At 43.9% G+C, this 25,154-nt stretch overlaps 1 long non-coding RNA gene and 1 pseudogene across 2 annotated transcripts; both read left to right on the top strand.

The window, feature by feature from the left end:
- Positions 1-5: 5 nt before the first annotated feature.
- On the top strand, positions 6-24,527 carry LOC128830413 (uncharacterized). 2 transcript variants are annotated; one of them, XR_008443577.1, is made up of 4 exons: positions 6-395; positions 14,597-15,501; positions 19,865-19,973; positions 24,377-24,527. It is a non-coding gene; the product is annotated as an uncharacterized LOC128830413 (long non-coding RNA). The 2 variants fall into 2 exon arrangements; XR_008443576.1 differs by lacking the exon at positions 24,377-24,527 and adding an exon at positions 20,448-21,748.
- LOC128830716 (U4 spliceosomal RNA) lies at positions 6,184-6,341 on the top strand (annotated as a pseudogene).
- Positions 24,528-25,154: the final 627 nt, after the last annotated feature.

Below are 25,154 nucleotides of genomic sequence, written 5' to 3'. Positions count from 1 at the left end.
CACCTGCTGCTGCGCCGAGCCTGCGCCCGGGGATCGCCCGCGAGGGAGTCCAGCCTGGCGGGCTGGGCTGCCATCTGCTAGGTGCCTCGGCACGGGGGTCCCTCCAGCCGCTCTGGGCCGCGGCTCGCCATGTCCGTCTCACGAGCCATTTTTATTATAGCAGCCGGAAAGCCGCCAGCGAAGTGCGGGTCCCGTTGTGCTCGGGGCTTTACCAACACGCAGGGTCCCGCGGATCCCCCTTCCCCGCATTGTGCTTCGCGCGCGTGAATAGCTCCCTTGCCATCAGCTGGGCAGGACTGCCTACAGCCTGAGAGTTAAGGACATGCTGTGTAAGGTTGGAGGTCCCTGCAACGGGCCCCGCAATCTAAGGCTCTGATCCTGCAAGCATGGATCAGGTGAGTAGTCCCATTGGTAGCAATGGTGCTATTCATGTTAGTGAAGTTACTCGCATACATAAATGTTTGGCTCTCAGAAGACCAGGACATAAAGAGGGTGGGAGGAAAGTCATTCAGATCATACACATGTTATATCTACATTATAGGTATATATGTACTGTAGTTATTTATCAGAGGGGTAGCCGTGTTAGTCTGAATCTGTAAAAAGCAACAGAGGGTTGCAAGACGTCTGAAGAAGTGAGGTTCTTACCCACCGAAGCTTATGCTCCCAATACTTCTGTTAGTCTTAAAGGTGCCACAGGACCCTCTGTTGCTTTTTGTAGTTATTTAGTAAACATTACATACCTTTCTTATACATTATATATAATTTACACACTTTATATCTACATATTTATGTATAGTAGTTATTTAGTAAACATTACATACCTTTCTTATACATTACATTTTATCATGCATTATTTGCTGCATATTGTGCTGTATATTAATTATCTTTTTTGTAGACTGTAGACTATAGACAGTTATACTACTTAAGGCTCTATTATACCACATTCCTTGTACATCAAAAGCTTCTTTTGACTTTGGGTACACAAGGAATACATAATTGGGCACTTGTGCAATTTAAACCATATGTCATACACTCTTTGTGATGCATTGATATACCTCATTCTGTGTCTCTGGTAGAATGGAGACAGGATTTAGCTTCTTATGTGTTGTATCCTCCAGACTCCTGCAGGGAATGATCTTGACTCTTATATTTTTGCAATCTCCTTTGAGGGTAGTGCTTGTTGTTGTTGTTGGGTGTTTTGGTTTGGATTTTTGTTCACTTGGTGATGATTCATTGCATGTTCCTTGTCCTCCAACGTTATGGTGTTTCACGTCATCTTGTGCCCTTTTGCTCACATGATGCTTTTGACTCTAACTTTTTATTTTTACACTATCAAGAATTTATGAATCAAAAGGTGGGGGAGTCAATCTGTGCAGTGGCTGAGTCAGCCGGTGGAAAATCAAACCAAGGAGGGAGTTTGTGCAATTACATATCACATTTACAGATATGGTTTCATTCAGCCTCACATGCTGCTCCTGTTACTACTAATAAAATTCTGGTTTCTCAAACTGGTCTGGGAACCTTGTTTTGTCTTCCTGGGGTTTTACTCCAATTCCTCAGTATCCGTTTTATTACAGCCTGTTCTTTTCCTTGTTTTTTTTTTTATTTAAATATTTCACTGAATGCATGCTAATTACAGTAAGAATTTATTAACATGAATGCACATCCTACACCCTTCTTTGTTCATAGTATTTGACGTGCAAGGGAATGACAGTTTATTTACCAGCAGCAATTTAATTTTTCCTTACATACTGGTAAGTTTTTCTAGTTATTTAACTTTTCTCTAAATTCTATCCTTGTTTGTTTCTTAATCCTCTCCTGAACTATTTTGCAATGGTGTTGTGATAATTTTGGAGGAGCAGGAACTCCGATGTTGAAATATTTTAATAGCGCCTAGGAACATAAGGGGGCACTGGGACAAAGGCTGCTTTAGCCATAATGAGGTCCAGGGGCACTTTCCTGACATGTATTGGCACTGTTTGGACTGTAACGGGGAAGAAAAAAGGGAGGCAGCATGAAAGCATTTTGAAGCCAATAAAACAGGGACATTAATCGTTCTTCTTCCCTTTGGTCTCTTCTTTTATGTCCTATTTGAGATCAGGAGATTATTCTCCATCTCTTTTTTTCATCTCCTGCACTTCCTGGTGCGGGAATCAGCCCTCCTTGTAGTAGCAGTGCCTCCTCTCTGTGACTGTCAAAAGTGCTGTTCTGGCAGGATATGTTTTTACTCCAGCCCATTCTCTCTTCCATTTCCTCAGCTTCTTACCTTTCTTTCTTTTTCTCCCATCTCCTCTCTCTTGCTTCTCATCCATTGTTTCTCTCTTCTTCCATCCCACCTAATTGTAGGCAGGGCAGGCACCAGGCACCCAAGCACATGCTTAGGGCGGCACCTGGTAAGGGGTGGCGGGGGGAGCGCGGCGCGGCATTCCGTGGGGGTGGGGCACTCCGGCGGCGCGGCGCTCGGCGGGGGGGCGGCACGGGGCTCGGCGCTAGGGGGGTGGCGCGGTGCTCAGCGGGGGGACTCAGGGGTGGGCAGCAAAAAAGTTAGAGCCGGCCCTGATTGTAGGTCTGTTACCACAAACTCCCCCTTCTCTTCACATTTGCCCTCTTGTGCCTGCTCCCTCGTTCTCTAGCCCCCTTACTGTGTCCTCCCACTTCCTTCTTTTCTCCCTCTATCTATCCCTCTCTTTTACATTCCCCTTTGCTCTCTGCCCTCATTCATCCCACTTCACATGCCACAGTTTTTCCCTCTTTGTTCCCTAATTCCATGTCACAATTTGCCACTCTGTTCATCCCTTGCTTTCTTGCCCTTCCTCACCCCACTCCACCCTTTCCCCTGGTTTACACACCCACATTAATCCACTCCAGATCTTCCATTTCCCAGCTTTTGCATGGGTGCTGACTCACATTGCTAATCCAGTCCTATTGCATCTCCTGATCCACACTTCGTCATATTCTCAAGCACTCTGCTCCCTGCGCTGTCAGAAACTCTCGTATAGGTAAGTATCAGGTAGAGGGAGGAATAGAGAACACCGACTAGACTGAACGTTCTGAAGATTCAGTCGTGGACTTCTGAAAGTAGTATTTTGAGCCTACAGTAGGGAATGCTGTAGGGAAGAAAGGGGACTATCCTGCATCCCTCAGAAGTGCCAGAGGACTACTCTGGACCCGCCACACCCATGACTATGAGCATTGTCTCGCAACTTCTGATTGTTTGTTTTCTTTTGTCACTGGTTTCTTTTGGGTTGAATTCTTTAACCCTTTAGATGAACAGGATACCGTCAACTTAACAAAAATCACACTGCTGTTCGAACACTTTTAGCTGCTATTTTCAGAGTAGCAGCCATGTTAGTCTGTATCCGCAAAAAGAACAGGAGTACTTGTGGCACCTTAGAGACTAACAAATTTATTTGAGCTACTATTGTTACAAGTAACACCGAAGAGTACTGGGACTGAAATAAGTAAGAGGGGGGAAGTATGTTTCTCTTGCCCCCGTCCCTGGTTTGCTTTTTTTGTACATTAGGCAGCATGTTTTGTAGTCATTGTTAGTGTTTCCCCTCTTCAGTCATTGAGGCTCAGATCCTGTAAAGAACTCCGTGAGGGTGCAAGGTCTGCCTCTATGGAGGTAATTGCAGGACTGGGACCTTAGCTAGTCAGTTTCCCTGGTTTCCATACAGCAGCTTGTGAGGGAAAAAAATAGGAAGATGTGATTGTGGAACCATATGTATCATTTGGGGGTGGGGGTGCTGAGGGGCAGATGTGTGCTGCCGGAAAGCTACAGTAGACAGTGTCCTTTAACTCAGTGTGCACTGAGGGCTAAAGCCAAGTGTTAGGTTTGGATCTTTAATAATAAAAAATCTGATTAACAATTTAACTGTCTTCTCCTTTTAAAAAAACAAACAAACAAACAAAAAAACACGAGCAATTGGCTGGAGTCAAAACAGTTCCATCCCACAGTATCCACCTCCACTTTTTGGCAGCTTACCTGAGTCAGAAAGAGAGTGGGACAATTTATATGCCTCCTACAGCAACTCAACATTTTCCTTTGTGGTGAGTGTTAATCATCACCCTTATCATGTCATTTCACAGACCCTCTTTAAGATATGATCTGTCAGGGTTGAATATTTTATCTTCCTAAATACCTCTGGCACTACATGTTAAAAAGTTTATCTAAATCTATAACAAATTTGCAAGTGTTCCTTGTAATAAATACATTATGCTGCTGTTATTTATTGAGCATTGGCAGTTTGCTTATCCTTGTACAAACATAAAAGCTACAATATAACTATCACAAAGAGCTTAACATTGAAATGAGACATGACATTTCAGAAATATGATACATAAGTTGGAAGGTCAGTCTCAAAATGATGCAGAGGATCACACCAAAAGACCTAGTGAAAGAAATGTATGTTGAGGAAGGAGGTCATTTGGAGTTAGCAGAGGGTGGTTCAAGCATAAGGGTTTGCAGGGAAGAAGATATAAAGATGAGAGTGAGAAAAAGATACAAAGATGTCAGTAAGGTGGAGGCTTGGGAGGAACATCCAGTAGGCATTGGGAGGAAGATTAAGAGGAACTGAGTACAGAAATGAAGGGTGTTATATTGAGTCCCAAGAATATTGTATTTGACATGGAAGGTGAGAGGAAGCCAGAGAAGGGAAGAGGAAGGCTTTAGCAGCATTTTGTCACTGGAATGGGGTGAAATGAGATGCAGGGAGGCCATAGAGGAAGAAGTTGCAGGAGCTGAAGCTATTTTGAAGTTGAAAAAAAGGCTTAGCCATAGAGAAGACAGATTTTATAAATGTTGTTTATTACTCTGAAATAAAGTTAGGCAAGTAAAAGGCTATCCATGAAGGTGGAGTGGGGGAGTTCATATCAACATAATGTTACAAGCTTGGCTGAAGGGAATGGAGAGTTACCTACAAAGACAGAAAGGAGGAGAAGACGAGGTTAGTTGCCAACGTGTTGAGTTTGAGGGGTGATAGGACATCTAAGTGGAGATGCTGGAGAGGCAGTGGAAGATCCGAGCACCGCCAGCCCCAGCCCCAGCCCCGCACCGCCGGCCCCTGGCTGAGCACCGCCGGCCCCGGCCAAGCACCACCTGCCCCGCACCGCCAGCCCCTGCCCCTGGCCCAGCACTGCCGGCCCCGGTCCCAGCCCCTGGCCCCCGGCCCTGCACCGCTGGCCCCAGCCGAGCACCGCTGGCCCCGGCCCAGCCGCCGGCCCCCAGCCCTGCACCGCCAGCCCCGGCCGAGCACCGCCGGCCCAGCCCCAGCCCCGGCTGAGCACCGCCGGCCTGGCCCTGGCACCCGGCCAAGCACCGCCGGCCCCAGCCCCCAGCCAAGCACCGCCGGCCCCAGCGGCTCTGGCCCCCGGCCGAGCACCGTTGGGCCCTCCCTCCCTATTTTCCCAGACATGTCCGGCTTTTTGGGATTTCCTCCCGGACGGGGATTTGAGGCCCAAAAAGCCGGACATGTCCGGGAAAATTTGGACATATGGTAACCCTATATTATAAGCATTAAAATAGGTCTTTACTGCATATTGAAAATACAGGAAGAAATGCAGCAGCCACCTTATCTCCCCCTGCTCCTTAAAAAAAAAAGATTATGTGCATATTCAGGCCCTCTGCTGACTATTACTCTTATTATTAAATGAGCATAATCAATGAGGGAGAGAAGTCAGCGTGAGGAGATAGATTTAGGAGTCATTAGTGTAGAGGTGGTAGCTGAACCCATGGCATGAATGAGCTCACCCAGGAGTGAGTACAGAGAAAGAGGAGATGGGGATGAAGAACACAATACTAGGATACATCAACAGAGCGTGGGAATGAAGGGGGAAATGCAATCTCCAATGGATATGATGAAGGAGCCGATGTGAAGAGCATAGTCATGAGAACAAGTGGCAGAGGTGGGAGTGATTAACTGTGTTTAAAATGAGACATAGTACTGTCAGATACACAAAAGCAAGTTGTAGATGATAGAGCTCTCACTGGCTCAGTCAAGGACAGTTGGTTGCTCTTAACTCACATGTTAGAGCTGCTGCTTTTGAACTAAGAAAGTCCTAGTTTGAGCCTAAATTGCAGTAATTTTCAAGGTGAACTCAGTTATTGGTAGTCTGCTCCTAGTTTCTAGCCACCAATTAGAAGTCAGTCAGGAACTACCATCACCCCTCTTGCATCACATATTTTTCCACCTGCTCATAACCAGTATCATAGCCAATGAGGTTAACCCGAGGCGTGATTATTGCTAGTTGAAAACTTTGATCTCTAGCATAGTGGTTGCAGTGACGGAGACTGTCTCAGGTTCAGAGCTCAGGCATGCATTCCAACTTAGACTGTAAACAGTTTGGGACAGGGAATTTTTGTTTTGTGTCTGTATGGCATCTATCACAATGGAGTCCTGGACAATGACTGGAGCTCCTAGGGACTACTGCAGTACAAATAAATAAAATATGCATGCATGTTAATTTGGCAATCTACACTCTTGCTCATCAATTTAGCTGATGTAGTTCCAATGGTCAGACCCCTCACCTAAGGCTATATAGCTACTTAATAACATTGAGCATTGGCATTATGAAGATTCCTTTGATTTTGATTACACGTTAGCATTTATAATAGGTATTATAAGAATAACTGAACAGTAAAGTAAGAAGTAGCATGAGGGAACTCAACATATTGACAACATCCCTTTAAATACTGTAGTTCTGAGATAACCTTAAATACCAATATTTCACCCAAACTGGGGGCAGTGTGATTTAGTGGTAAGAGCAGGTTATGGGAGTCAATAGTCTTGCATTCTATTCCTGTTATTACTGACATGCTGTGTGACATGAGGAAGGCCACTTAAGTCCACTGTCTCTTAGTTTCCCCATCTGTAAAATGGGTTGTTATAATATTTATTCTCCTTTTTAAAGTACTTGGAGATATTTGCGTGAAAGTTGATATGTAAGTGCCAAGTATTATTAACAACGTATACATTAAAATTATCATTACTTTTTCAAAGCTCAGTTGTAATACTGAATGAAATCTCATGATCTCTACCAATCTCTTCCACGTAGTTTCTGGCAGAGTATGTAATAATTTTGAGTTTGTACCCATTTACTTCTTTTCTACTTCAGCCCAGAATGCCTGAGTTTAAATTTTATGCTCTGAGGCAGCCACAGTTTACAGTAATGATAAAGAAGCCTTCACTTATTCCAGACCTTTTTGTTAATAGCACACACTCTGCTAATCTTTCCCGAGTCTTCTGAAATGTAGAGAGGGCTGTATAGTTTTGGGTAAGGTAACCTGAAAAATAAAACCTGATTTTAAAGTTATTCATTTAAAAGAAATTTCTCTCATGATTTATTACTGTTTATTACTGGTGTACAATCTTCAAAGGGAACACCCTTTTATATCAATAAGAATTCCCTGCATAGAATAAGCGGTTCATGGTATTTATTGCCCAATTGGCATCTTATTTGATTGTGTGTGCATGTGTCACATGTACCCACATGACATTAAGACAGTGTAAAAGTCTTTCTATGCTATGCTTTCCACGATTACAGAGAACTGAACTCTCCATTACAACAATGCATTAGCTCTATTGTGGGCACTACAATCATTGCAACTTCTCTAGGCTGCCTTAGTGGCAGTATAGGTGTGATCTTTGCCCTTATTCTTCTATCTGGTTTGGTAACAGATAGCTGTAAATAGAGCCCTGAGTTTTTCGCAAGTGTGAAATAAAATGAAAACAACCCATAAACTTAAAAACAAAAACAAAAAAACTTACCCCACATTGGCTGCTCCTGTCCTATGGGGTCTGGGCCCGGCTCCACACTCTGGGTGTTGTGACCTGGTGCACGGAATTGCAGCATTGCTTAGCTTTGGCCTGGCTGCTTCTCTATCATGACAGGGCTTCCAGGCCAAATCTGCGTGAGTGGTGCTGCAACCCCATGTGGCAGGTCACAATGCCCAGAGTGGGGAGCCCAGACCAGCCCCGTGGGACAGAAGCCACCCCTGTGCATTGAGCTCACTCTGCAATGCCCCCAGGCCTCCCACACACATCCCTGGAGTCAGGATCAAACACCCCACCCCCTGGGCCTCCCACATGAACACCCTGTGGCAGGACCTGACACTTTGGGCCTCCAACAATAAAACAAAATAAAGCCTAATTAAAATAAAACTGAAAAATTATACAAATTAAAAAGAATGTCATGGGGCTTTAGCTATGAAGGCTCTATTACAGGAGGTTTTTAGATCCATGCATATTTCACCCAGTCCAACTGGTGTGACCACAGTAAGTATTTCGGATGAGGCCAGAGCAGCATAAAAGGGCACTAAAAGCCTCAGTTTGGCTGGAGGAAGATTGCCCTGGCACAAGCACTGTGGAAGACAGCCATAAGAATATCTTCCAAGGGCCCCCTACCAAGCCTTGGCTGGGGCCAGAAGGGACATGTCAGGGATAGCACCACAACTCCTGTGTTGTGGAAATTCCTATAAGGGAGCCTGAAGAGCTGGCTGAATCAGGCCCCCAGGTAACTTAAAGCTGCCTTAATCTCCCCTCCTATGCCTCATGAGTTGCAAGTTCTGGGTTGTGCCTTTTTTCCCCTATATATTTGGACAAGGCTGACAATATATTTTTTCATCACCAATGTAAAATATAACATTGGACTTCAGTCGTCCTTCCATTACGAAAAGACATAATTAATAGTTCATATAAAAGGTATAATGATAATAAGCTTAGGGGACCTATACCACTTATTTGTACTATTGGTAGCACCGAGAAACCAGGTTGTACGAGGTGCTGAACAAACATAAGAAAGGGAGTTGGAGTATATTCTTTTACTTTCCCCAATGACTGTAAACAGTTAAAAATATAGTGTGATTTATAAGAGCCTTGGTGTTGATACTTTAGCAGGAAACGTGCCTATTTTTCAATTCTCTGATATTTAATAACAGTAGAACTGGGTATTATGTAATAAGTGAGAGAATAACTTGTTAATATGTATGATGTTGTAGATATTATTCCAGAAGCTGGTTACCTATTCACATCCATTTTCATCCTTCAGATTGGCATCTCTGTAGGTTTTGTAAATGCTAAAGAAGATTTATACAGGCTTGGGCACTATTATACGGTTGCTGAGCTACTGGGATGCTTTGTTTTCTTTTTTTCACAAAGCTAGATTGCTGCAGCTCTGTTTGAGGTCATCTCCCTAAAAGAGGTTGGCAGACTGTAAGACCTGTCTGAGAATGCAGGACTCCTCTGCTAAATCACCTTATGGGCAGGTGCTAAACCCTGCATTAAGATTTAGGGTAATTACTACTGACAGGTTAGCAGGTGAATCTAGTTAGCTCCTGCCAGGATATAAATGGGTTAGGAGCCTCCCCATAGGTAAAGGGATCTAGGACAAAGGAGAGCAATCCCAGAAATGGTGAAATGTAGAGTAGCAGGTTCTGTTGTGATAATTTAATTTACTAATAACACCAAACTGGAGTGAGTTTGGACCATAACTCAGGGTCTGTGTGCTTTGTGAAGTATGGGTTAGGGACTCCCCTTAATGTAAATCCATCTTTGCTTTGAATGCTTCAGGACTGGCCTGAGTAGTGAGGGTTCTCCAAGTGTAATATAATACCATACATCTTGAAGCCTGGGATCTCCTTTGGGGAGAACTAACTGAGTGTTGATTTCAAGCTTCTGCTATGTATCATACTAGAAGTACTCTTAAAACATTTTATGTGTATTGATCTGTGTGTGACAGGTTGCCCCCCTTCAAGGTGCCACCTGATGTGTTGAGATACCACTAAGCCCACCTGTTCTGCCAGCATGGGCCTCCTTTAATATGTCTTGCAAAACCAAGCTCTTAAGCCTCCTCTAGTGCACATACAGGCAGGGCCACACCCAGCTACAGAAAGACACAGACACTAAGATCAACTCTGGGAAGACTCAGCTTAAGGGGCTTGCCCCAGCACTCAGGCACCTACCTCCCTTGGAGTACAAACCCAAAGGTATATTGTCTTGCTCTGTATAGAAAAATCTGCACAGCACAAGCTCATAAAAATTTACCGTCTTCCTCAACGTGACGAGAGATATGCACTCCTTCTTGCCCTCCCCATTAGAAATTGCACAAAATGGGTTTAATAACAAAACAAATTTATTAACTATAAAAGACAGACTTTAAATGGTTAAAGGGTTAGCAAACAGAACAAAGCAGATTACTAAGCAAAAAATCCCACGCAAACTAAGTTTGATTCACTAAAGAAATTGGCTACAAATAGTAATTTCTCACCCTAAAAGTTGTTTCAGGCAGATTAGAGAGATTCTTGAAAGCCAGCTGCATTGGCCTGCAGCTTGAAACTTCAGGAATTATTATTCACCAGCTAGACAACCTTCCAGACTGGGCTCAACTCTTCTTCCCCCAGTTCAGATCTTGCTTCCAGGTGTTTCCCAGTGTCTCTTTGGGTCGGAAGGCAGAGGAGAACCACAATGATGTCACTCCCCTGCCTTATATAGCTTTTGTGTATGGTGGGAAACCTTTGTCTTCCAGTGGAAAAAACGCTGGCATTCAAGGGGGGCGGGGGTCCAGTACCAGGTGGCTCAGTCACATGTCTCTGCAGGGCTGTGGCAGCCATTACTTGCAGGCTGTTTGGAGGGTCCACAGGAAGACGAAGCTCTTTCACAGTCCGTTGTCTTTACTGCTGGACCATCAGCCCTGTCTGGCTTTTCCATTGTTGTACCTGAAGGGCTAGTTGTGGGTGTCACCCAAAGTAGCACATTTGAAATGCAGATACATGGTCAATATTCCTAACTTTAGATACAGAAATGATGCATGCAATATAAATTGGATAATCACATTCAGTAAATTATAACCTTTCCAATGATACCTTACATGAGCCATCTTGCATAAAGTATATCTTAGTTATGTCATATTCATAACAGTATTTCTAAGAAGAATATGGGGTGTAACATCACACTGTGGAAAACATTAATTCTTCTTTTTAGCATGTATTAGCCTTTAGTCAAGCTGTGCATGATAATGAGCTTCCAAAATCGACACTGATAGTGTTCTTATTAATGTGCAGCTAAATATAATTTTTAAAAGGACTTTTTTTTAAATGCTCTTCTTTATAATAACAAAATTTTCAAAGAATACAGCTCGGTTTTCAAAGGTGCTGGACATTCCAAACTCCAGCTGAAGTTTAAGGTGAGTCCACCATCTCTGAAAAATCAGACCCCTGCGGCTCAGTCTAAGTTAAACATTAATTATTTTCAATAGCCATCATAAAGACAACAGTATTTAGCCTACTGAGAAAAGCTTTTCTTCTACCAATAGTGTGCTCTTCTATTAGCCAAACATTTATTTCTCCATGTGTTATAAGTGGGACTGAACTTTACTTTCTCTTGTTTAAAAATTCAAATTATACATCCTCTATGCAGCACCGTATGACACTCAAATATCTTTGCTTGTGCATTTGCTAGGATGTCACCATAGCCCTGAGAATAGTTTGCAGCTCTGGCAGAAGGAACATGAAACATTGTTTTTATGGGCCTCACAAATATAACTATTCTGGTATTTAAGATATGTATGTTTACATATCTGCAAACAAATACTGAGATAGGAAAACGTACACAAGTATAAGCACAATCATGTGGTAGGGGACAAACACCTCTGGCTATAATAAGTCATAAAATTGGTTTCTTATAGGTTACATAGGATTTGTGAAAGTATTATACAGGCTGGCAGCAACTCAGAAATCCTTAGTTGTTGCCAGCCTATGTAACACTCGCATATATTTAACTCTAGGGCAGGTAATTTTCTAATCTTCTCACGGTCAAATACATAGGGTTAGAATCAATAGGAACTGCATTCATTTACCCAAACATAGAATTTAGCTATCAGTGATTAAATGATCACTTTGTGAAAAATGCCATATTTCAAATACAGTGGATTCTCCCTACTAGATTATTATTTTTTTAATTATGGTCTGTTAAAAAGGAGGCCTAGAAAGAGAAGATGAGAAGGATTGGTATCTACCAATCCCCATGCTCTTTTGCAGGAAATTAGTCATTTGGGATAAGCTCATCTTGTCCTAATAAATGGTCCCTATTCAGTGTGCCAAAAGAAGGCAAATATAACATCACCACTACTGTCTCTAACAATATATGACAGAGAAAATAATTCCTTCTGGTTTGAAATGTGGCAATCAGTTTTTGCATGTGAGCAAGCATCCCCTCGTGCATCACAATGAATCATCAGTATTGGAACACATTTATACCCTGAGATACACTTGAGATCCAAGTAATCTCAAAGTGTCCATTTCTTTTCTGGAATTCCTTTAATGTGAGTCCTAACGGTACCTGTTGGGGTTAGAGAATTCCAAAAATTGAGTGCCTTTAAGAAAGAATACCATGTATCATAAGAAGGAATGGATTGAAGTTTGCAGTACTACAGTATTCCAATCATAGCCTTGTCACTTGATGGCGGTCTGACCATTTCTAAACTGCATTTTACAAACGTTTTGTCTGTGCTTTTATAAATCTTTCTGAACAGATGAAAGAGCCCATTACGACAAGCTTTTATTTTCTTTCCATGGGAACATACTGTAATTTGCAGCCCTTCTTTGTGCTTGGGAGATGGTAACACAAAGAGTAGCAGCAAATTTCAATTTAAGTTCCTTGACATGTAGGATTAAAGCCAGATTTGCTTGATTTGATTCTGCAAGAGGAATTAAAGAAAGGAGAATTAATTGAACAGAACTAACAAAACAATTTGGATGTAAAGAGCTGAGTAAATGACAGTGTCCAAATGGCTTTTATTTACTCTAGCAAGGACTAAAATAGCTTGTCAAAAATTTAACAAATATCAGGAGCATTCAAACTCTAATAAAGTTTGAAGGCTAAGATCTCATGTTTTTCCCAAATGTGCCCATTTTTTTTCTTATCAAAAACTCAGAAAAACAAAGTAATAATTATGCCAATATAACTTGTTAGGTTCATTAATATATTACGATTGGAGATCAACTGTAGATTTAGAATGGGCTATGGAGCTGAACAGCTCGAGGTCACTGCTTTGAATCTGGTCCAGCCTGATAGGAATTGAAAAGCTGACAACTGTTTGGCTCCATATGTGAAAAGTGTTGGAGCTCATAGTCCAAATGAACCAATAAACTCCCTTCCTATCACAGTTGGTACTAGCTGGCACCTTGTTCTAATCCAGTGGTTCCCAAACTGGGGTTCGCAGAACGTTACAGGGGGTTCGCCAGAAAAATTTCACTAATGGCGGACAGAGGACCCCGGGCATTGGAGACAGCAGGTGGGACCTGGTTACAGGGCAGACACCCCGAGCCCCAGGGAGAGCGGGGCTGGGCAGTTGGGGCCAGCAGCCCAAGTCCTGCCCCCGTCAGCAGAGGAGCCGGCAGCCCGAGCCCCAGGGAGAGTGGGGCCAGGCAGTTGGGGCCGGCAGCCCGAGCCCTGCCCCCGTCAATAGAGGAGCCGTCAGCCCGAGCCCCAGGGAAAGCGGAACCAGGCAGTTGGGGCCGGCAGCCTGAGTCCCAGCGGTCAGCGGGGGAGCCGGCAGCCCGAACCCCAGTGCTCCGTGCGGGACTGGCAATCCAAGCCCCAGGGAGAGCAGGGCCAGGCAATTGGGGCCGGCAGCCTGAGTCCCAGCGGTCAGCGGGGGAGCCGGCAGCCTGAACCCCAGTGCTCCGTGCGGGACTAGCAGCCTGAGCCCCAGGGAGAGCGGGGCCGGGCAGTTGGGGCTGGCAGCCCGAGCCCCGCCCCCGTCAGCGGGGGAGCCGGCAGCCCGAGCCCCAGGAATTTGCCAAATCTCATCTAAATCCAGAACCACAGCTCTCCTTGTTACCACCAGCCACAACCTCACCCGAAACTAGAGGTGGGTGAAAAATACTAAGCATTTTTCACAGAAAGTTTTGAATTTTTTTCACATTTTTTAAAATTCCTCAAGAAAATTTTACAAAAAACTGAAACGGAAAAATGGTCCATTTTTCATGTTTTCATGAAACATTTTCTGATTTTTGAAAACCAAAAATGAATTTATTTTTATTAAAAAACATTTTTTTTTAAAACAAAAGCCAAAAAAACATTTTACAGAAACATTTTTGGTTTCTGGTTTTTCTGTGTATGTTAAAAAAAGTTTCAATTAAAAATATTTTTCAGAGGTTCATAGATTCCGGGGCCCGGCAGTTGGGGCATCCATCACACTGAGGAAATTTAAACTTAAATCCCGGAAAATATTCATTTTTAGGAGGGGGTTCACGAGATTTCACAATTTAGTGAAAGGGGTTCACGGGCTGTTAAAGTTTGGGAACCACTGTTCTAATCACATCAGTGAGACCAAGAATGGAAAGGGCAGAGACACTGAAACACCATCTCAGCCCTTAAGATAGCTCTCTCCAGACAGAGCTGCAGCCAGGATTTACGGGACTTAGGGAAGATGTAGATAGAAATAGGCTTTTCTGGGTTGACTCCTCATCCCATTTTAGACCCCATTGGTACCTAGATATTATAGTGATTTATGTTTTATTTAAAACAAACAAACAAACAAACAAGAGACAGATTTCTTCAACTTGTTTCCTTCCCCACTTTGCTTTCCCTCTTACCAGGAGAGCCAAAAGCACGTGAAGGATTTTCTTCACTTTGAAGCAAATGACAATTGGCACAGAGCTGGACACATCTGACACCTTTTACCGACCTGCTGGTTGTCCTAGATGTGGAGGGCAGTAGCAGCCAACCTGCTCTTTAGAACTGGTTGGGAAATGGTTTTTACTCCGCAGAAGATTTTGATGAGAACTTTAAAAAGTCATTTTCATCAACAACAAAATTGCAAACCAGAATTTTTCAGCTGAAAACCAAACATTTCTATTCAGAAATTCTGCCTTGGTGCCTCATGGGAGTTATAGTTTGCATGCGTCATGTCCCCGTTCCTATGGGCTAGAAGGCTCTCTAGCTGGACTACATCTTCTATGATGCACCATGGTTTCCTCTTTTGGTGAGCCGTTGCGATGCACCATGGGAATCCCTGGCTATGGTGTGTTATGGGAAATGTAGTCTGGCTGGGGATATCAGCCCAAAGAGGAGAATGAGGGCATAAGTCAACCAAACTACAATTCCCAACAGACCTTGTGGCAGCAGCTAAAGACTGAAAAGTTTTCAGATGTTTTATTTTTTAATATGGTGTGATGGGGTGTGCATACCCCACACTGGGCAGGGAAGGGTTAATCCCACATTATGGACAGAGGAAGTTCTGTCCCTCAGACCACACTGAGCATGCTCCAGATGCTGCACTAGTATAAAGGAGAGCAGCCCAGCTCGGTCTGGGCAGAACACCAAGGAGGAAGGATGCTTGATGGAGGCTCCAGCCCAGGAGCCGTTAGAGCCCTTGCCTGCGGGAGCCAGAGATCCCGAGACCTGGACCGGAGATCTGTTGCCATTGGAGTCCCAGGGAGTTACCTGTGCCGAGGAGCCCAGAGACCCTGATGCCTTATGGACTGCAGCTTCAGGAAGTCCGGTAGGCAGTGACCCAGAAAGAGTGAGTGAATGGTATCTCCCACCATTTTAAAGTCAGCATGTTGCAGTTGGATTCCCCACTGACCCATTGGCAGATCACTCTGATACTGTTAGAGCCCTAGGTTGGGACCCAGTGGAATCAGGTGTACCTGGGTCCCCCTACCCCAGCCATCACCCCTTCTGTTGTTGGTCCGCTGGATCTGGCCACTAGGCTACACAGTCCTGCACTCGAGGGCTAATGTATTGACTGACTACTAGGCCACACTGCCCTATACCTGAGGGCTGCTATATTGACAGTGGCCACTAGGCCACACTGCCCCATACCTGAGGGCTGCTATAGTGATGCTGGCCACTAGCCATACTGCCCTGTACCTGAGAGTTGCATATTGATGCTGCCCTGCATGCAAGGGCTGTGGTCTTGACTCTGGGCATTAGGCCATGCAGCCCAGAACCCAAGAGATGCTGCTTTGACTCTGACCCTTGGATCTCATCGTGCTGAGGCCCAAGACAGTCCGGTAGACAGTAACTGTGGTGTCAGCACACCTACTACCCACCCCTACAGGAGTCGGTGTGTGCATACACTGCCATACATGGAAACCAGAGAATTTTTGCAAAAATAAACAAACAATTTTATTTAATCTATAACCCAATTTTCAGTCAAACTGTTTCAATGGGAAATTTTCAGCTAGTCCGGGTGCTGTTGACTTTGTATCATACCAGTATAGGCTTCCATCTGTCTCTGGTGTGCCTTGGGCAGCTGCCGGAAACGCTTATAGTGTCACTGGTAGCCCTTTCAGCCATTATAAGCATAAAATAAATAATGCTAACACCTAGGAATCCTCATCAAAGGTTAGGGTCCCATTGTGTTAGGCACTGTACAGACAAATTACAAAGAAGACAGTCCCTGTCCTAGAGAAATGATGATCTAGGGTGTTAGAGAGGACACATCAGAAAAACAAGGACAGGGTAGGAATTGAAAAGGTGAAGTAACAATTAAGCAAATAGAGTTTAGTTTAAAAACTGATGTCTGAGCTATGACTGGAATGAGTAAGATCCCACCCACAATATCCAGGAGAGGGGTTAAACAAGTTAATGGGGCAGTGTGTTTCCCATGCTCTACCTGGGTGGTAGACAATCTGGCATCTTTCAGGAGCACTGTGTTAGCTTTGAACCTGAGGCAGAGGTGGGAATAAAGATTAATAAATATGTAAAGAGCACATTAAAAAATGTGAAACATTCTTCTGGACCATGATTGTGATATTTTATGTCAAGAAGCCAATCCAAGAACAGGGGAAGGCACACTGTTATTTATTTTCTTGGAAAAATGCCTTCCCCTTGAGAAGAAATATCTCCGAGTTTCCAAACAAAAAAGAAAAGTGGATGATTTTTCCCCCCCAAGCTACTACTGAGAAAGAGGACCACAAAAAGTGAAAAATAAGCTGTTTGAGTAACCAGGTTTCACAGGATCTAAGCATGTCCAACATTTTGAGGGCCAGCACAGGATTTTAAACATCAAACTCCTCTGTTCCACATGAATTTTTCAAACATGTGTGACACTTGTAGACCAGGTGCCAGCTCTTGCCAAGGCTGTAGGAGTCAGCTGAGCACTGATATTCATAGCTGGAAACCAGACCAGCTCACCAGTATATTAGTATTGTTCAAGATAAGTATTAAACTTGTAAGGATGTGTTTAGTGTTTCGTCTCTATAAAACGCTTCTAAGTTGCTGCATACATTAATCTTATTGTAATGTCTGGATCCCATGCTATAAGGCAATATGAAAGTTTTACTTTATAACTGTAAAAATGGCTGCTCTGAACTTCAGAATCCAGGCAGGAGGAGTGGTCTCCCCCACCCACCCATCAAGAAGGGCTATCAAAACTAATTGGGCCATTGTGAGACAGGCAGAGGCCCTGGAGGTTTTCCGCCTTCCTCCGCAGCATGGGGCAGGGGTCGCTTGCTGGGCAGGGGTCGCTTGCTGGAGGATTCTCTGCGACTTGAAGTCTTTAAATCATGATTTGGGGACTTCAACAGCTGAGTCAAGGGAAAGAATTATTCCAGGAGTGGGTGGGTCAGCTTTTGTGGCCTGCATCATGCGGGAGGTCAGACTAGATGATCATAATGGTCCCTTCTGACCTTAAAGTCTATGAGTCTATGAGTCGGTCACAATACAAAGACTGGAATGACGGTCCTCTTACACCCATCAAGATGTTACATGCAAGAAAGCTAGTCCCTGTGGTCCTGATACTGCTCCAACGCATCCGAAAGTGGAAGGACCCCCAGGTGGCATAGCTCCATCAAGGGCAGGTTGGGTACCGTTATGCTGGCTCCCCACATTCTGCCCTAACCCTGCATAGGGGACTAACACTGGTTTCTTCCAGGGCCCTTATTTTGGTCAAAAGATTTGGCCCTTAGGATCTACTGTAATGAGGAATTGTAGCCATTAGGATCTCTCATATAAATGGGGCGCTGGAGGCTGCTACCATCTGAAAGTGGTCAAGCAAACCCGACATGGTGCAGCCGGGTGTCTGCTCCACCAGAAAATACTGGCAACTTTTGATATACTTTGATGCAATGTGGTTCATTTCAACCATGTTGTATTTCTAAGCACAGCTTGGCCATTCTGTATAAATTTGTACATAATGAGACAAGTCGGGCCCAACGACCAAAAAGTCTGACAGGCATGGAGTGAAGGGCCATGTCTCCTCCCCTCCCAAAGACAGAGGGTGAACAAAAACTTACTAATCAAATACTTACCTGATTTGAGGTTTGTTTTTCTGTACTATAGTTGTGTGTGTGTGTACATATACCTCTTGTTCCTCTTCTCTCTTGTGTTTGCTCTCTGTCCCCTTTAATATGCACTTTCAGCCCCATTCTCATCAGTCTCTTCTGCCCTCCGCAGAATTCAGCTCACAAGCCAAGTTCTGGTTGGAGCCTGTAAGAGTGCATGGCCATCCCTCCCTTTCAATCTCTGAGGAAGGCCACACCTCCTCACTGGCACACACCTGTGAGGGTGATCTAAAAAGGGGAATTAGCTGCTCCTAGTGTTCAGGGCCTGAGGCCAGGCAGAGCAATAAAGCTCAGTCAGGGCGGGGTAGCAAATAGTCTACAGGGCTCTGGCCTGTAACCAGGGCAGAGCAACAACATCTGGAAGCCCCAGGCCCTCAGGCAGGGTGTGAGCACCAACACAGTCTATGGGGCTCAAGCAGGGGTGAGCACCAGCACAGTCTAGTGTCATGGCTCAGCGGAAGGTACACTAACATGGGCCTCTTGGCCTAAAGTGGAGAGGCTGCCACCGCAGGCCCACCCGACTCCACCACATCCCAGCCAAGAGCCTTAACAGTGGCCAAGTGTTCCGCCATTGGGTCAGTGGGGGATCTGCCCACAACACACTGATCTTGTATCAGGCCAACATTCAACGAGACTGTCGTCTAATTTCCCTGGACTACTTCCTACATCCCTGGGGTTCGGTACCTCTTCGTTGTTGTCCTCCATCTCCCCAAGGTCGGTGGCCAACAGCAGCCACAGCAGCTTGTCGGGGTCTCAGTCAGCCATGAGGCAGTCGAAGCAGCTCCTTGGCGTCTCTGGCGGTCCTGGGAGTGCTAACCAGTCCTCAGTAAGGCCAGGGTCCTCTTCAGGCATCCAGCAGGATGCATCTGTCTCTCTTGGCAGCTCCAGTCCATCTGAGCTGCCAGCTGACTTTTTATACTTCCTCTTCTTGTACCACTCCTCTGCTTCCTGCAGGTGGGGCTTGGCCTTCCTAGATCTGTTGAGCAGGTGGCGGGTTGTGGTCCCTCCCTGTCAATCTCAGAGGGAGGCCTGCCTCCTCACTAAAGAGCCCCAGCAATAGGTAGGTGTAGAGAAAGAATTTTTGCAGCAAAGACGGAGTAGTGTTGAGATTATACAACAGCAGGTTGGGGATGAATCTGGAGACAGAGCAGGAGCAAAGGGCTTGAGCAGGCTTGCCTGCAATGGAGGTCTCTTAAGGATCCATTTACAATACAAAAACATCGAAGTCAGGAGACTAGGTTACAACATATTTGTCCCTTGACCCAGTAAAAGAACATAAGATTTGTAATGTACATGTGGGATTTAACTGAATTCTAGTTATATGATTCAGTTAGGTCTTGGCTATGCTACAAATTAAAATGCTGTATCTGGGTCAGGGGACAACTGTATTGTACTGGAGTCACTTTGAAACTTGTTTTTGTCACGTAGATTGGTCCTTGTAGTGGTGTGCACATCACACCATCGAGAGCAGTCAGAGAAGGGAAAAGAAAACACAGGAATGTGGAAGAAAGGGGATCTGATCCCAAGGCCCACCAGAGAAATAAGTTCTATTACAACTATCATGTTCTTTGGCAGGAGTGTCTGCTGGTGACTCTTTTCTGATGTTTTGTGAACAGCTTCAGCCCATGTTTGCCAACGAGACTTCTGTGGATTGTGGTTCAGCCATATGACCCTTGGAACTAGGGTAAGTTCACATGAGTTTGAGTATCTGTGCAAAAAATTCCAGCTCTCATCTCTAGATTAGAAATGTTTGCAATGGGCCTTGGGAAACTTACCTCAGACTTCAGCAAGTCTTGTAACTCTCAATAAGATCAGTTATCAGAGGAAGAGATAGAATAGAGTTTGATATTATAATATACTTTTCAAGCATCTCGCAGTGTTCTACAAAGCAGAGAAATAGATGGCAGAATGTCAACAAATGTTTAGACAAATAGCACAGCCATTATTACCCAACTACAGCTCACAGCCTTGGGTTAGGCATTAGAACCTGTTCATCGGGAGAGGAAATATTGACCAGGACACTGGTTTATTTCATAATCTTTTCAAAATGTACCAGGGGTCTGCAATTTAAAACTAACAGAAGAGGACTTTGATTTAAGATTTTGTCTAAAGGACTGATTTCAATATATTAAAATTCTACTCTGTACTTGTCTGACAGTGGCAGGGAAGATGAGCAATGGAGATGTAAACTTTGTCATTGAAGTTCAGCTGTTTGATTACTTTCTTAGAGCCCTGAGAAGAGGGCCAGAAAGGGTTACACAACTAGCAGACTAATTGACCCGGATTCAACCTTTAGAGACATATTAGTAGATAATGTTTGTGGTTTTGTGTGTTTACATATAAATTGTTAGAGATTGACAATGTAACCAAACGGTTCCTGTTCTATCACTGTATTCTGTTAATTCAGAGATCAAAAAGGCTGTTCACATTTAAATGAACTTTGAATGTAGTGATATCACGGTCTTCATTTCTCTTTGAAGTATGTAATAAACTACCTGTAAATGGCAGGAGATAGACAATTGCCTTATGTTAATCCATGTAGCTAATTACCGGTGATGCTTAGGAAACAGGAGGTTACTTCAAAGCTAGGATAATTGCCTATTGTTCACCCAAGGACTGCACACTGTCAAGAGACTATCATGGCCTGCCAGTGATCTATATCATGAAATCCTGGGCCATGATCCTTTCATCTCAGATCTGCTTAAGCTTCATCAGGGGAAGTTTGAGTTGCAAGACTGAGATGTCCAGTTCCATTCTGGATCGCTCGGATATTGGACATTGAACTATAAGCTAGTGAACTAATTCTGGAAAGGACTCTTTACAACTCTAAAGCTCACTTTCTCTACTATGAAACTGACCTAAGAACTCTATTCAGACCTGTATGTATAATGATCTTTTAACCAATACTCTCTCTTTTCTTTTTTAAGAAATGTTAGTTTAGTTAATAAGAATTGAATAAGAATTTAGTTTATAAGAAATAAGTATGTATTTGGGTAAGATCTGAAATATTCATTAACCTGGTGGGTAATATGTCCAATCCTTTGGGATTGGTAGAACTTTTTATATGATGAATAATATTTTCAGTATTCCTTAGCATACTTGACTTGGCTGTCTGGGTGGGAGCTCAAGGCTGGGTTGCTTTAAGGGAACTGTATTTCTGGCTTCTGGGTAACCAGTAAAGTATTGTAGAAGCTGTTTTGCTGCTAGCTTGGTGAATCTATGTATTAGAATAGCCACCAGTTTGGGGGATTGTCTGCCCCATTTTTTGCAGTTTGCCCTAACTGAGCAGACTCAGTGTGGCCCCCCTAGGACTCTGGTCACAAGGGCACTGAGAAAGCAGTGTTAATATTTCATGGTGAGGACAGTAGCCTCTCTGTCCTTCAGCTATACAACTGGCCCACCTTACAAACAGAAGGGATGAGACATAGCTAAAATAATATAAAGGGAGTATATCATGTAGAATATGTACAGAATAAAATCAGTGTTGATTAAAAATCTATGTTGACAATATTGTGTTATGCTTGTTAAAAAAAAAAAGAGAGAGAAAATCTAGCTATTTAAACAATCCACCCTGGCTAATAGTAGGTAGATGCACAGGAAAATTTCAAGCCCTGCTCTTCGCTGTACATCCAAACAGTGAGGAGTGAATGAAGAAGCTCTGCCTCAGTGGAGAACTCAACCCTTGACCCCACAGGTGCCAATTTTTCAGCACTAGTGGGTGCTCACGCCCCCTCCCACTCCCGGCCTGCCCCTGCGTCCCCACCCCAACTCCGTCCCCCTGCCTCTATTGGATCCCTCCCCTGGCCCCCCCTTGTCTCTCCCAGGCTTGCTGTGCGAAACAGCTGTTTCACGGCACCAAGCGCTGGAAGGGAGGGGGGAGAAGCAGGATGCAGCGGCATGTTCAGGGGAGGAGGCGGAACGGAGGTGAGCTGGGGTGGGGAGCTGCCAGTGGGTGCAGAGCACCCACCAATTTTTCCCCGTGGGTGCTTCAGCCCTGGAGCACCCACGGAGTCGGTGCCTATGCCTGACCCTCCTGTGACCCAAACTGGATGTTTTGGCATTGCCGGCTGTTTTTTATTTATTTATTTATTAATGGAGATATCCTATCTCCTAGAACTGGAAGGGACCTTGAAAGGTCATAGAGTCCAGCCCCCTGCTTTCACTAGCAGGACCAAGTACTGATTTTTGCCCCAAATCCCTAAGTGACCCCCTCAAGGATTGAACTCACAACCCTGGGTTTAGCAGGCCAATGCTCAAACCACTGAGCTATCCCTCCCCCCTGGTTCACATTTCTTGCTGAGATATGAGGGCAGGAAAAATGGGATGTTTGGATTGAGTGGCCACTTTCCCGGTCTTCAAGGACCCAGCTGTTTGTACTAGGTTCTGTTGCTGCTGCTGCTCCTCACAGACTATCACAGCACCCCTTAGTTGCTGCCTACTTACCTCCCACAATTTTAATTGTAATCATGGGTTCAGGGAGACTGAATAATTTTATGGGAGTGGTCTCCCTGCAATTAAATGGGTCTGAGCAGGGCCCTGAATGAGATTTAGTCAGCCATCATAGGTAGTAATGAGCAGATTTGTGCAAAGACCTTTGTGATGTGACAGAAACAGCATATAAGCATGGGGAAGAACACAAAAAGAAACAACCGGGAAACTCATTGGGCATACTGTGTCCAGCCTTCAGTTCAGGAGTGCAGGCTGTTATCCTTTGGTTAAAGCAGGAGACTGGGAATCAGGATTCCTAGGTTCTGTTTACAGCTCTGCCACTGAGTTTGAGTGACTATGGGCAACTCATTTTGTCACTCAGTTCCTCATGTTATCCAGCAGCTGTCCCTATTTCACACATATTTGAAAAATGCTTTGAGATGAAAGGTGCTACACATTTAAATCCAAAGTAAGATGAGCACTAATAAAATCTCCTTCTGTAACCCACCATTTTGGGTTTCCTGCTACTGGGTTTCTTCCTCACCCAATTTCTAGCATCCTACACAGTGTAAAAGATATTTTTGTGCTTCGGACTGTTTGGGGGCTTTCTGTGGAGCCAGTCATCTAATGATCTTCTCCAATGCCTATTGAAGTAAATGGAAGTTTTTCTGTTGTCTCTAATGACCAGTGGATTGGAAAATCAGAGGCAATGGAAAATAATCCAAAAAAAAGAATCAGAATTGTTGGTTTGCAAAGTTAGTATTCAAAGTTGCGCTATGTATTCCACAATTCTGTGATCATGGGATTTTCTGAAGCATATACCTGTGCTGCAGAATTGTGTTCCAGGATCTAAGCTTTCGTTTAAAATGCAGTGTTTCTAGCCCTCATAGTTGTGAAGATAGCCTTCAAAATGGGAACTGACTATAAAAGCCCCAGGCAGCACCTACCCAACTGCCAAAGCCTCCCCACCATTCCCCCCACACACACCCCATACCAGTTATGAGGCATTTGTACATTGTCAGTAAAACATCTGCACCAGATTGAAACCTGAAAATGTGAGGACTGCATAAAAATAAATGAAGGTAATATGAAAATAACCCAGGGGTGCAGTACTGACTGAATTATTCATTCTCACATGCAATACAAAGAAAAACTCAATGTTAATTTAAATGAATGTGCTATTAGTTATCACTCTGTCTCTGCAGAGTGCTTCAGAATACATGAAGCTGTGCTGCAGAATTGAGGTTCAGCTTGGCCTGGAGTACATGGGAAATTACCAGTCTTTAATTTCAAGAATAAATGTTTCATAGAAGAATGGAATGATAGAAAACTCATAAAATCACCTACTGCTGGAATTTTGGACTGTTCCTAATACTGTAGATGGGAATTAATCTTTCATATTTCACTTACATGTATGGTGTTTTGTAGACTTACTTATGGGATGGATTTTTCTAGTTATATATGATGTTTTTATGTCATTATTCCTGACGTATATTTACATGTTTTGTTGTTTTTTAATTTATAGATTAAAAGATTTAAAGTTTATTTTCAATCGTTGATATTGGACTCCCCTGTGTTTGTTTCTGTCACACCCACGGAGTTCTCTAAGGCCCATGGTTCTCTTTATTTCTCTCCTTTTGTTTCCTCCTCTCTCTCAAGTCTTCAGATCACATTGCCAGTCCTTCCAGCAGAGGAGAGCTGAACATGGTTCCTTCCTTGAGCTAGCTGGAGAGTTTGGAAGCCCCTTCTTATGGGCTGATCATATTACCTCTGGTCCCAGTTCCTGCTGCCCTGGACAAGAACTACTATCGTTGAGTAGTAGGGCTTTGCACTGTGACTAAATCACTGAGTTAATCCATGTGTCTTTGTTTTACTAATGTCTCCATCAAGGCTTGAACTAAGGGGGAAACAGTGGGACTATTCCAGCAAGCTCTGTCCACAAAATAAGTTCCACCCATAAATTACAAAATGTGACATCACTTGCAGTACATTGTACAGTTACTCAAAATATAAATATGCATACCCTCAACTCCACTGAGTTCCTTGAGATTGGTGGAGCTTGAATATGGCTCTGGGGTTTTCTTGGATTTGGCTTCCCCTTGGTGGAGCTCAGATACCCTGCTTGGTTTGGTTTGGCTCATTCTTGATTTGGAGGGGGAGGGGGGAACGTGGTGTAATCTCCCAGCGCCACCCACTCTTGGTAACAAAATGGGTTGTAAATCAAAGTAAAATGTTCAGATCTAGGATTATCTTCCCTCTCTTTTCTTACAGGAGGAATGAAATAGTTAACATTAACATTTAAATCATCACTAGATATCTACTTTAATGCAGATTTCCCATGACCCATAACAAGGTTGATACCTTCTCATTATCCATATGTGTCATTCCAGGTGTCCGTAATTAAGCTTCCAATCATTAATATTAACAATTTGCCTGA

Source organism: Malaclemys terrapin, chromosome 1 (genome assembly GCF_027887155.1).
Source record: "Malaclemys terrapin pileata isolate rMalTer1 chromosome 1, rMalTer1.hap1, whole genome shotgun sequence".
Taxonomy (NCBI): Eukaryota; Metazoa; Chordata; order Testudines; family Emydidae; genus Malaclemys; species Malaclemys terrapin.
The sequence above is the reverse complement of the archived record's forward strand: the minus strand, read 5'-3'. Positions and strand labels throughout refer to the sequence as shown.